This window comes from Adiantum capillus-veneris, chromosome 23 (genome assembly GCF_014529385.1).
Source record: "Adiantum capillus-veneris isolate H3 chromosome 23, ASM1452938v2, whole genome shotgun sequence".
NCBI classification, from domain to species: Eukaryota; Viridiplantae; Streptophyta; class Polypodiopsida; order Polypodiales; family Pteridaceae; genus Adiantum; species Adiantum capillus-veneris.
The window spans coordinates 7,844,398-7,857,037 of record NC_140953.1 but is presented as its reverse complement, the minus strand read 5'-3'; the positions used below and the strand labels follow the sequence as shown (position 1 = coordinate 7,857,037).

Below are 12,640 nucleotides of genomic sequence, written 5' to 3'. Positions count from 1 at the left end.
TGGACACTTTCCTTGCTAGTGTCAAGGATATCAATGAGCAACTCATTTCTGCAGGTGAAGTCATTTCTGACAGTTCCCTTGTGCAGACTGTTCTTGATGCCTTACCAGATTCCTACCAGACTTTTGCTAGTACTTGGAGACTGATGACCCAAGGAAATCCTGAAGTTGTCAAGTTTGATGCATTATGCACATTGCTGTTGCAAGAGTCACTTTCTAGAAAAAACAGGACTAGGCAGCGTGCAGTTGAACAGGCTTTTATTGCTTCTCAAAGAAAGGGTGGTAACAGTAATGCAGCCACTTCTTATGGTTCTGCTGCGAGTGGCAAAAATTCTGTTCCTAATGCTTCTGTTGGCAGCACTTCGTCTGGCAATTCTGGTGATAAGGGCAAAAAGAAGATGCGTTGCCATTATTGTAAAGCCAATGATCACTTGATCAAGTCGTGTCCTAAGTTGAAGGCCAAAGAGGCTAAGAAGAAAGAGGGTGGTTCCACTGCAAATGCTGGTTCCAATACAAATGCAGCCATTGTTGAGTCTTCTGTGAAAGGAGATTGTGATGCTGATGTTGATGCAGAATGGGCTTTTAGCGCAGAGTGCACTTACAATCCTGCTGTCCATGATGCATGCTTGTCAGTTGCTGCAGATTCACATGTGTGGTATTTCGACAGTGGTGCTACAAAGCACATTACCTCACATCGTGAATTGTTTACCTCTCTCGAGTCTGTCCCTCATGGGAATTCAGTCACTTGTGCCAACAACGCCTCTTATCCAGTTCAGGGAGTTGGAAAGATTGTGCTCACTGCTGCTAATGGCAGTTCCTTCACACTTGTTGATGCACTTTATGTACCTGGGATCAAGAAGAATCTCTTGTCTGTATCCGCACTTGCTAGACTTGGACTTGTAGTCAAATTTGTGGATGACAGATGTACAGTTCATGATCTCAGTTTTGGTGATGAAATTGTTGCATCTGGGCTTTTGTGCCGTGGGCTGTATAAGCTCACTTTGTATGACAAGTGTGGACAAAATTTTGCAAATGCTGTTGCAGATTCAAGGGCTATTTCAGATGCAAAACTTTGGCATGCACGTTTTGGTCATCTGAATTTTGCCAGTTTGCTGCGTTTGCAGAAATCTGATATGGTTGCTTCTTTGCCGCCTCTTGAAGCACCTATCAAACATGTTTGTGAAGGCTGTATTCTGGGTAAAATGCAGCGTTCTAAGTTTCCAAAGGATGGTTCAGTTAGGGCCACATGCAGGTTGCAGCTTGTGCATAGTGACGTTTGTGGGCCCATGCAAACTCCGTCCTTGGGCAATTACCTGTACTTCGTGACTTTCATTGATGATTACTCCAGGCATGCGTGCGTATTTCCGCTTAAAGCGAAGTCCGAAGTTTTTATGTGCTTCAAACAATTTTTGGCTATGGCTGAAAATGTCTCAAAATGTACTATGGGCACCCTCCGTTCCGATCGAGGGGGGGAGTATATGTCTCATGAATTTAATGCATTTCTGGCTAGTCGTGGGATAAAACACCAATGTACAGTGCCTTATACACCTCAGCAAAATGGTGTTGCTGAGAGGAAAAACAGGTCACTAACGGAAATGGCACGATGTATGGTCAAAAGTCAAGCTTTGCCGCATTCTTTTTGGCTTGAGGCCATCATGTGTGCCACTTATGTACTTAACAGGTGTCCTACGAAAGCTTTGCAGTCTATTACTCCATATGAAGCATGGCATGATAGAAAACCTTCTATTGAGCACATGCGTGTTTTTGGTTGTTTGGCATATGCTTTGGTGCCACAAGTGCAGCGCAGAAAATTGGATGATAAGGCTGTCAAATGTATTTTTGTTGGTTATAGTGCTGAAAGCAAAGGTTACAGGTTGTATCATCCGCAAACAAAACGTATTTTGGTTTCACGGGATGTAGTGTTTGTGAAAGATTCTGTTCAACCCTTGCTGTCATGTACTAGAGACAGTAATGTAAGCTCACAGGACATTTATGACACTTTGTTGCCTCTTTTCAGTGGTGGAAATACGAATGTAAGTTCCAATGAGGCAAATGTACAGCCTATGGGGGTTTCTGAAAATGTTTTAGAACAGCCTATTACTGATGCAGATGTACATGATGTACTTGATGAGGAAAGGGCTGAAAATGAGCAGGCTAGAGGTATGCCAAAATGGCTGGTGCACACTTTGCGTGACAGTAAATTGGATGCACCTTTATCTAGTCGTACTCGTTCAGGCTCTCGCCATGCATCTTATGCATCAGATTGTTATGCTTTGGCTGTGTCTAGTTTACATGATGTTGAGGAGCCTCTGTCTTTTGATGAAGCACAGAATTCAGAAAATTGGATTGCTGCCATGAAATCAGAATATGATGCACTTATAGAGAATGACACATGGACTTTATGTGATTTGCCTCCTGGCAAAAAGGCCATTGGTACCAAGTGGGTTTACAAGTTGAAACGCAAGCCGGATGGTGAGATCGATCGCCATAAGGCTCGACTTGTTGCAAAGGGTTATGCACAACAAAAAGGCATAGATTATGAAGAGACTTTTGCTCCCACTTGTCGTATGACTACTGTGTGTTTTCTATGTGCATTGGCAGCTCATTTTGGTTGGGATGTACATCAATCAGACATTGTTACTGCTTTCTTGAATGGTGACATATTTGAGGAAGTTTATGTAACGCAGCCTCGCGGTTTTGTCATAAAAGGACAAGAGGACAAAGTGTGCAAATGTAAGAAGGCTTTGTATGGGTTGAAGCAATCTCCTCGTGCTTGGTATGAGAAAGCTGACACTCATTTGGTTAAACGAGGCTTTCGTAACAGTCCAACAGAAAGCACATTGTATGTAAAGCGTGAGGATGATGTATTTCTCATTGTGGTTCTTTATGTTGATGATTTGCTGATCACTGGACCAAATGAGAGACATATTGCTGAATTTAAGGCTGATTTGAATGCTACTTTCAAGATGAAAGATTTGGGGCTGTTGCATCATTACTTGGGTATACAGTTTAAGCAGTGTGATGGTGGTATTGCCTTGTGTCAGAAAAGTTACATAGAGACATTGCTATGTAAGTTTGGACTTGAGGATTGCAAACCTATTGCCACTCCCATGGAAACAGGTTTGAAGTTGAGTCTACATGATGCTGGTGATCCTGCTGATGTCACTCTTTACCAAACTGCTGTTGGCTGCCTCATTTATGTATGCAACACGAGGCCAGATATTCAGTTTGCAGTCTCGCAGGTCAGCAGATTTATGCATAGCCCAGGGTCTAAGCATTGGCAGGCTGTCAAGAGGATTTTCCGCTACCTTAGTGGCACTTTACATCTTGGCTTGTTTTATCCCAAGGGGGGATCATTGCCGCCAGACTTACATGCTTTTTCGGACTCAGATTGGGCTGGTTGTTTTGACACGCGAGTGTCCACAAGTGGTTTTTGCTTCATGCTTGGCAGTTCATGTATATCATGGTTGAGCAAGAAGCAACCTACTGTGGCCACTTCGAGTTGTGAGACTGAGTACAGGGCAGTCTTCACAGCTACGGTTGAGTGTGTATGGCTCAGACGCCTTATGGCTGACTTGGGTGTTGGACAGGACACTGCCAACACTATCTACACTGACAGTCAGAGCGCATTGGCAGTTGCGAGGAACCCAGTTTTTCATGCTCGCACAAAGCACATTGAGGTGCATTACCACTATGTCAGGGAGAGGCTCTCAGCAGGAGAGATCAGCTTGGCTTATGTGCCAACACAGGACAACCTTGCAGATCTTTTCACAAAGGCATTGTCTCGTGAGAAGCTTGAAGCTTTCCGCAAAGCTTTGGGCTTACTCCCCTTTGTGGACTGATCCTGTCCTCAGGGCATGGCACTTCCCTTTACTCATGTGCCATCTCTCGTTCACCGCATCACTCCAGGGGGGATTTGTTACCATATACATGTGGTAGTGATGTGTGTGAACACACTAGGACCGCCGGGGCATTTTTTCCCTCTTTAGGAGGTTTTTTCCCCCGTGCATTGTATATACGCCCATCACTCTAGGGCTATCTATCTTTCCATTGCACACTAAGGAATACACTCTCTATTGTGTACCTTGAGCTTCCTTCGTCTTCTCCAAGCTGTGTGTGTTTCTCTGCAACCCTAATTCCAACAATATGTGAGCTTGGTCACATGTAACTGTTTGAACACTATTGAATTTGTCGGTTTTTTACTCTGACTTTTGGAGATCATCTGAAACTTTTGTCCCTGATGATCTTTGTAGAGGTATTTGTCTGCAGATTTTGATAGAATCTGGGTCAACTGGAAACTTCCAACAACCATATGATCTTTCAATGGTTTCTCCTTTGAAGAGGTCTGTTGGCTAGAAGCTCTAGAGCTTCTAACTGGTGTAGCATTTCCTGGTACATAAGCTGAGCTTGATGGATTTACAGCTCCCCCTTCCTAGGGTGATCACTATAGCCTGCTTCATTGTACGAGTTCAAAATTGTTTAGCTCTGATTTAGACTCACCTTTTGGGACTGTGAAGGTACACTTTGGGTAGCACTGTTGACATTTGGAATTTGTAAACCTTCTGGATGGTTTCCTATGTATCTTCGTGAAACATGACAAATTATTTCCCAAGTCAAGCTATAAATAGCATTATCTTTGCCCTGATTTTGTATATCCCATGGGTCACCTATGATATGAGCTTCTGTGGTTTCAGACATCATAGATGCTAGACTCTTGTCTATATCTACGACTGTTTTGGTCAAAGTATATGCTCGTTTGGTCACAACATCGAAGCTTGATTTCCGATGGAGGAGAGTTTGGCTTTGAACAGATTTATGGGTTCACTCGGGTAATATTCTTCAGCTCTAGAGAGGATGGGCTATAATAGATTCTTTCCTCTGAAATGAACCATCCTTTGTGATCTATCATTGGATGTCTTTCTATGAGTTGGTATGTGGGCCATTCAAACACTGGTTGATCCTTCTTGTACAGTTTTCCTTTTTTGTCTACATAGTGTGCATATGAATTATGGGTGCCATACAATGCTAACATCATTCTGTTTGATGTGTCCCTTAGACTCGTGATTGATTGCACACTTGTGGCAGTGGATGCAAAATCATTTGCAAATTTAACAGTCTTTTCAACATTCGGTGATTTCTGGACATCTTGACCAAATTTATGCAAGAATTTGTTGTTCAAAGAATCAATTTTAAGCTTTTCAGGTGTCTAAGCATCTTTATGATGATTTTGAACTTGCAGTGTTTTTACTGGTGATTCTAATGGTAATGGAGAATCATCTTATTGCATTAAAAGTGACAAGTTAGATAGACTTACATCGAGATTGGCATTTCCAATTTGCTATGTACCTTGCTTGGCAGTTGATTGTCAGAATTTCTTGGACAATCTTCAGCAAAATGTCCACCTTTTCGTCCGCAATCTAAGCAATATTCCTCGACTGGTGGTATTTCATTTGGTTCCTTCATGTCAATCCCTAGATGAGAAGTTTCTGTTTATGTGCTTGCCAAGTTGTCGACATCTTCTTTTAAAACACTGAGCATCTATAGACTGCTCCATCTTGACCTTTGTACCATCCTTGGCTACACATTGATGCGACACAGTGATGAAGTGGTTGGGGTCGACTTTGAAAGCGCCGAAAGGTAGGGGTTCGCAGGCAGCGCACAGAGGAGAGATAAAGCGGGGAGCAGGGGCCAAGTACGACGGGAGGGAATGCGACAAAAGGGAGTAGAAGAGAGAAAAAGGGAGAGATAGAGAGGGAGTGGGCTGTAAATAAGCGTGATTCAGGAGAGAGAGTGAGGGTGAGGGGTTAGAGAGAGGACATGAATAATCGCGATTATTAGTGGGGGGAAGAGAGAGAGTAAGAGGAGAGAGAGAGAGTGAGGGTGTGGGGTGAGTTCACGTGGAGCGGAGCAGAAAAAAAAAAGAGAAATTTAATGTCAACAACAAAAGCTATCTCTACAAATCTTCAAGTTTTATCCAACTTGAGAATTTTTATGCGTCGCAAGGAAAAGTGGAAAAAGATCGGCGTCGAAACTTGAGATTTTTTTTTTTAAACGTCCAAAAATGGGCCGAAAATTAGCCGAAACTCTTAAAAATCACCAAAAAATCTCCAAAAATACTAGAAACCTTAGAAAATCATCATCGTTCACAACTGAATATTTTTTATATGCAGAAGCACACCAAAAATAGCAGTTTTTACCAAAAACGTCAAATTCGACAAAATCGTCATCCCGACCCTTGGAAATAGTAAAACGGTCAAAAGTCGACCACGGAGGGCACAAATGTGAACAAAATGATGCTGTAAATACGCACACACAAAATAGCTCATAAAGATTGCAAAATATCAAATTGTTATGGAATTAGCCGAATATTAATGCAAAAATTAGCAAAAAATTGCCAAAAATTTACAAAAATTATCCAAAATATACCAAAAATTTTCTACAAATTCTCCACACGTTGGGGATTACTCCAGCCAAATAAAATTGCAAAATCACATTAATTCAATTGCCAAAGAGTTTAATCAATAAAATCAAGACTAGGCAATTAAACCGACAAAATTAAGTCAAAATTTGACGCAATTGAAACGTGTAAATCCCTATTTTGAGCACAAAAACGCAGCAATTAAACATTACACACATCAAATATTCAATCAAGAAATGAATCAATCATGCAAGTTAAACACTTTCTAGGCACACACACACTAATAAAATTGGCAGTTTTTACCAATCTTTAGGTGCGCACACAAAAGGATTAAACTTGTCGAATTTGCAATGTGACTTCACAAATCATTAGTTGGGCATGACCACAACACAAATCAATCATTACAATTGAAGAATCATTAAACACACATTGATTTTTAGGTGCACAAACCTGGGCAAAATAGTGCACACACCTAAAATTAGGCATACATACAATTAGAATACACACACACTTGGTTTTAGTAAACACACACTTGCAATTGACCATCCAAGCATGCAATTAACTCCATTAGGCACCAATTAGCAATCCACAATCACCAATTAGCAATGAAACTTGTCAAATTCATACGTCACCAAATCTTAAAAATTTTGGCATTACGACGGCATGAAAATGAACAATCGAAAAATTTTCAATCCAACATAGCATTGTATCAACATAGCATCAACATTACATTGCATCACGGTGGGATCTCTACACAATTCTACACATCCTTAGATTCTAGGGAGGTTGAGAATACCATCTTGATTACCTTTCCATTGAAGATCAATTGAATGGTTGAATGCTCCAATCCTTCATAGCAAATTAGTAAGTTAGTCAAAATTAGTGAAATTAGCAAGGGGTTAGTGTGAAATTAGAGTGTGTAAACACACAATTGGAAAGATACGGTGACACATTAGGGAATTATGAAGACAGTGTTTCATGCACACACATCCAAAATCCACAAAAACATAAACACACAAGTGAAATTAGTAGTGAAATTAGTGAGGGAACACATTCGATTATGCCACAATTACACTAGCGTAGGCCATCGTCCCCGGAAGCGGCACCAAATGTTGGGGGTTCCATCGTTGCAATAGCTCCAATGACCAACAAAATTGTCAATATGGAGGGATGAGCTACCCGGCTAGGTCATGGAAACACTCACACGGTTAGTGAGCTAATCGTGGTAACACAAATGGCTAACTCTACGAGGTGAGCTTCTCAGCCTATGGAGGAGCTAAGCCACAATGAAGCGTAATCTCCACATCCACTTCTCTTCACCTCTAATCAACCCAATCACACACACTACGATTGCAAGATGCACACAACACTAATCATATCATGCAACACACTAATCACAAGCACACACACATAGATCTATCAAGCACCACACTCCAATCAAACCTACATGCACATACAAGCAAGGGAGGGCAATCACACAATATTAGAGAGGGATTAACCACTAATTAGTTAAGATCTAGCTAATCTAAGCATCATAGGCAATCATAAGAAGCATGAGAGAGACATAGTGAAAAAGAATGAATCATTGATTAGTGTTAATCAAGTCTCATGAGCAAGGAGAAGCTCAAGGACTCCATAGCCACACACCTCAAGATCTCTCACCAAAGAGTGCTCTAAACAAATGAGCTTGAGCACCCTAATTTCTTTTACACATTGCCTTATATACCTAGGGTAAAAATATGCAATGTTCGGGTGCCCAAGGCCTTTAGGGCTCCACCACTTACTGAATCTGCTACCTAGGCACACTAACTAACCTGTTCTTTATAGCTTGGAACTCCCAATGAGCCCGTAACACATTAAAATATTACAAATTTACAATACATAACCATTTTGGAAAAACATGAAAAATGTGTGACTCCAATCTTTACTGCTTCTTCATGTTGATCTTCGTACGTCTTTGGTCTTTAGTAGCTTCTGTTAACTAACATTGACTCAATTAACAATAGTCAAGAATTTGCTCAGGTTCATGCAATGGGTATCGACCAGAATCTGTTGGTCAATGACATTGTCGTCCCCATGTAAACGTTCATGTAAACGGCTTACATGAAATACCGGATGGACATGAGAGTGTGTCAATAATAAGAGTGTGTAAGCATGATCACCAACTCACTTGGGTATCTTGAAAGACCAACAATATCTTGGAGATAGCTTAGGTATTGGCCCATAGGTGTTGGCCCACTCTTCAAACTTTTTGAATGCTTTGCACACAAAAAAACACCTCTTTCCCTTCCTCAACGGTAACTTGCCGACATTTCTCATCAACGTACTTCTTATATTGATCCTACGCTTGTCAGACATTCTAGCAAGGTTTAGCATATCCATATGGTCTTGGAGAAAATCCTTAACCTATTGGAGTTTTTTGGTTGCCAAGCCCACCGTAACGGGTGCTCTAGGTTGAAAACCATACATGATCATGAAAGGACTAAATCCAGTCGTGACATGCTTAACACTGCTGTAAGCAAACTCAAGAAGAGGTAGATACTCTTCCCATTTTGTTTGTTTCTTGCTAACATATGATCATAGCATATCCTCTAGCACTTGGTTAATTCGTTCAGTTTGACCATCCGTTTTTGGATGATCTGTTGTACTAAGGTTGAGTTGTGTACCCAATCATTTAAACACATCCCTCCAAAAATGAATGTTAAATTTGGGATCACGATCACTGACAATGTTACTTGGAAATCCATACAACTTGTACAGATTTTCCACAAATAGCTTAGCTAATTCTAGAGTCTTTATGGTCAACTTGGTTGGAATAAACTTGCATAGTTTAGTCAACCGATCTATGACCACCCATACCGAGTCATGACCTGGTACAGTGGTTGGTAAACCCACAATAAAATCCATAGAGATACTTTCCTATTTCCCATTGGGAATCTCCAAAGGATGTAAGAGTCCTCCTGCCTTCAGGCACTCTGCTTTGTTAACTTGACATTCTTGGCAATGCAAGACATAGTCTTGAACAAAACCATGTAAAACATGGCTAGTAAAACTATCATCTTACGAGAGCATAAATCTTTTTAATGACGGTTGCCCTAAACTTGGACTATCATGAAATTCGTAAAGAATTTGGCACCGAATGTTCGTGTCCGTCGTCGATACACAAACTCTCCCCTTGTGGAGTAGGTACCCATTATTGATGGAAAAATTCTTCCATCTCTGTAGCTCATCACTCGATTGAGAAGAACTGTGTGTGGAGGTTAACGACACACTACTAGCATTGGAGTGAGAAGGATCCCTCATTTGCATATGGCTCCACACTTTGGAATATGCGTCATCATGCTCATATTTGCCTTTCAAAGAATCCAAAAACTCACTGCGAAGTTCCGTGAACAAAAGAGAATTGATCTCAGGCATATGACTAAGAGCATCAGCCACCACATTGTATCGTCCTTTACGATACTGGAGCTTTGCATCATACTCCTGAAGAATCTCAGCCCACTTGCCCTTTCGACCCTTCAAGTATGTTTGTTGTGTAAACCATTTTATGCTTTTGTGGTCAAACACAATCTCAAATTGAGCTCTATACAAATAATGTCGCCATGTCTTTAAGGCAGACACTATTGCATAGAGTTCTGTTCATAAGCAGAATAATTCTGTTGCGCTGAATCAAGCTTCTTGCTTTCAAATGCAATTGGCCTCCCCTCTTGTAGAAGGACCGTTCCAATAGCACGATTACTGGGATCCGTTTCCAAAACAAATGTCTTTAAAGGATCCACAATAGATAGAATAGGAGTTGTAGCTAATGCATCCTTAAGCGTCTCAAAACTTTGCTATTGAGAGGCACCCCACTGAAAGGTTTTCCCTTTGCCCTTCATCTGGTCCGTCATTGGCACAACAATATGAGCATAGTTTTTAACGAACCGTTGATAAAAATCTGCAAATCCCAAAAAAAAATTATAACTCTGCTAGATTTTTAGGAGAAGGCCACCTCCGAATGGCATTCAGTTTGGATTGATCCATGTGCAACCCATTAGATGAGATAACATGCCCTATATAGTGAATTTCCTCCTTGAGAAAATCACACTTTGATTCTTTGGGATATAATTTATTTTCTCTTAGCAATTCAAACACATGTCTCAGATGCTCCAAGTGCTCTTTCTCAGAAGCACTGTATACGAGAATGTCATCGAGAAAAATGATAACAAACTTGCCCGATTACGGTCTCAAGACACTATCCATGAGTGTCATGAAAGTAGCGGGCACATGGTTAACCCAAAATGCATAAACAAAAACTCATAATGCCCAAACCTTGTTCGGAATGCAGTTTTGGGTATATCAGCAAGTCAAATATGTATTGGTGATAGCCGGACAGCCAGTCGATCTTTGTAAAAAGTGAGCTTATCGAACAGCTCATCCATTCGTGGTAATGGGTACTTGTTCTTAACATAGTGACCGCATTTAACCCACGACAGTCTACGCACATGCACATACTACCATCCTTTTTCTTCACCAATAGGATAGGAGAAGCCAATGGTGAAGAACTCGGTTGAATAAACCCTTTGCTAAGATTGTCAGTAAGCTAAGGTTCCGTCTCAACAGCCTCAGAATGACTCATTCTGTAGGGTGCCTACAACCATGTCTATGCCATGTTGCATAGATCGTATCAACGGTAATCTTGATGGTAATCATTAGGAAAAAAATCTTGAAATTCCATTAATAAATATTTTAACTGACTAGAAACATTTGCTTGTTGAGAAGAAAGAGAAGTAGCCATTGTTGGAAGAGAAGAGAGAGAAGCATGCAGCATTGAGAAATTTGTAACAGATTCAACATTTGAAAGAAAATCACACAATGAGTAACACAAGAAAACTTCTTCTATTTATTTATCAGAAGTGAGCTTCATAAGCTCTGCTATACATATCAGTTGGTGAGGAAGACACATCCTTCTCTCCTAACAACAACACATGTGCACCATGGGATTCAAACATCAGACTGTTGTGCTCGTAGCTACACTTCAGTGATGGTCCTAGGCTATGCAACCGCTCTCTACCAAGTACCACATCTGCCTGCTCCATATTCATAACCTGAAAATCCAAGGATGTGGATTAGCCTTGAATTTCCAATGGTACAGCTCTGACTTGAGTATCCCATACTTTGGCATCATAGTCGTTTATCATTGCTACCTTGTAACGGAGGGAACTCGAAGTTTGGGGCAATTTGAGTCTCTTCACTAATCCGTAGTTAATAAAAAAGTGAGTAGCACCGTCATCTACCAAGATACGCACCTTGTGTCCTTGAAGAGATCCATGCATACACACCAACTCATGTGGACCGAAGGTCTATTTCCACGTGGAAGCTGTGATAAAGCATCCATGCACCACCTCGGTGTGTGTTACCTCCACCTCAGAGAAACGTGAGGAAGACTCAAGAGGCAGCAGTTGCACCATGTGCACTGCTTTCTCCTTGCCTTGAGCAGCAAGTTTCCCCTTAGGACAATCCTTTTTGCAATGGCCGCTTCCCAAGCATTGAAAACATAACTTCTCTTTTTTAGCCTTCTCAAATTCCTCTGGAGAGAGAGGCCCTCGAGACCCCTTGGGTTTTTTAGCTGCTTCAGAGTTGGCTACTATAAATTTACTTTTATTGTGCCCATGTTGTGTGCGTGTATTACCATGTGTATTAGCAGGCATGTGAGTACTACTTGATTTCTTCTCATCTGGATCATCATGAATGTGAGCTTTCACTATGGCCTCCTCAAGTGTTTTAGAGTCCCAAGTCTTGACGTGCTTCTTAAGCTCTGGTGTCAGACCACGGATAAACCCACATACTTGTTGAAAGGTGTGTCTAACCCTTTCAACTTGAGGATAACATCCCGATATTGCGAGATGTATTCAAGCAATGATGGGTGTTGGCACATGGAACACGTGTCCCAAGCCGTACAATTTCTATATGTCTCATTCGTGGGCAGGAGCTCTTTTCTAAACATAGCCCCCAAAGCTGTCCAACTCTGTGGTATGATATTCTTCTTCTTGAGAAACATCGACTATTTATAGGCCTTGCCTTCCAGAGTCAGACTTGTCTGCAGCGCTCTGACTGCATCCGGAGTACGCCATAAGGTGTGAATTTCCCACTTGCTGAGAAAGATATTCACTGCATCCTTATTGCGCTCTTGGTCCTCTCCCTTAAAAGTTGGTGGCTTTGTATTTTTCAACAACTCGTCCACCT

The 12,640-nt window shown here is 41.3% G+C and overlaps 1 pseudogene; it reads right to left on the bottom strand.

Moving 5' to 3' along the window:
- Positions 1-11,523: 11,523 nt before the first annotated feature.
- The window catches only part of LOC147427381 (uncharacterized), a 156,917-nt pseudogene continuing 155,800 nt past the window's right edge, over positions 11,524-12,640 (bottom strand).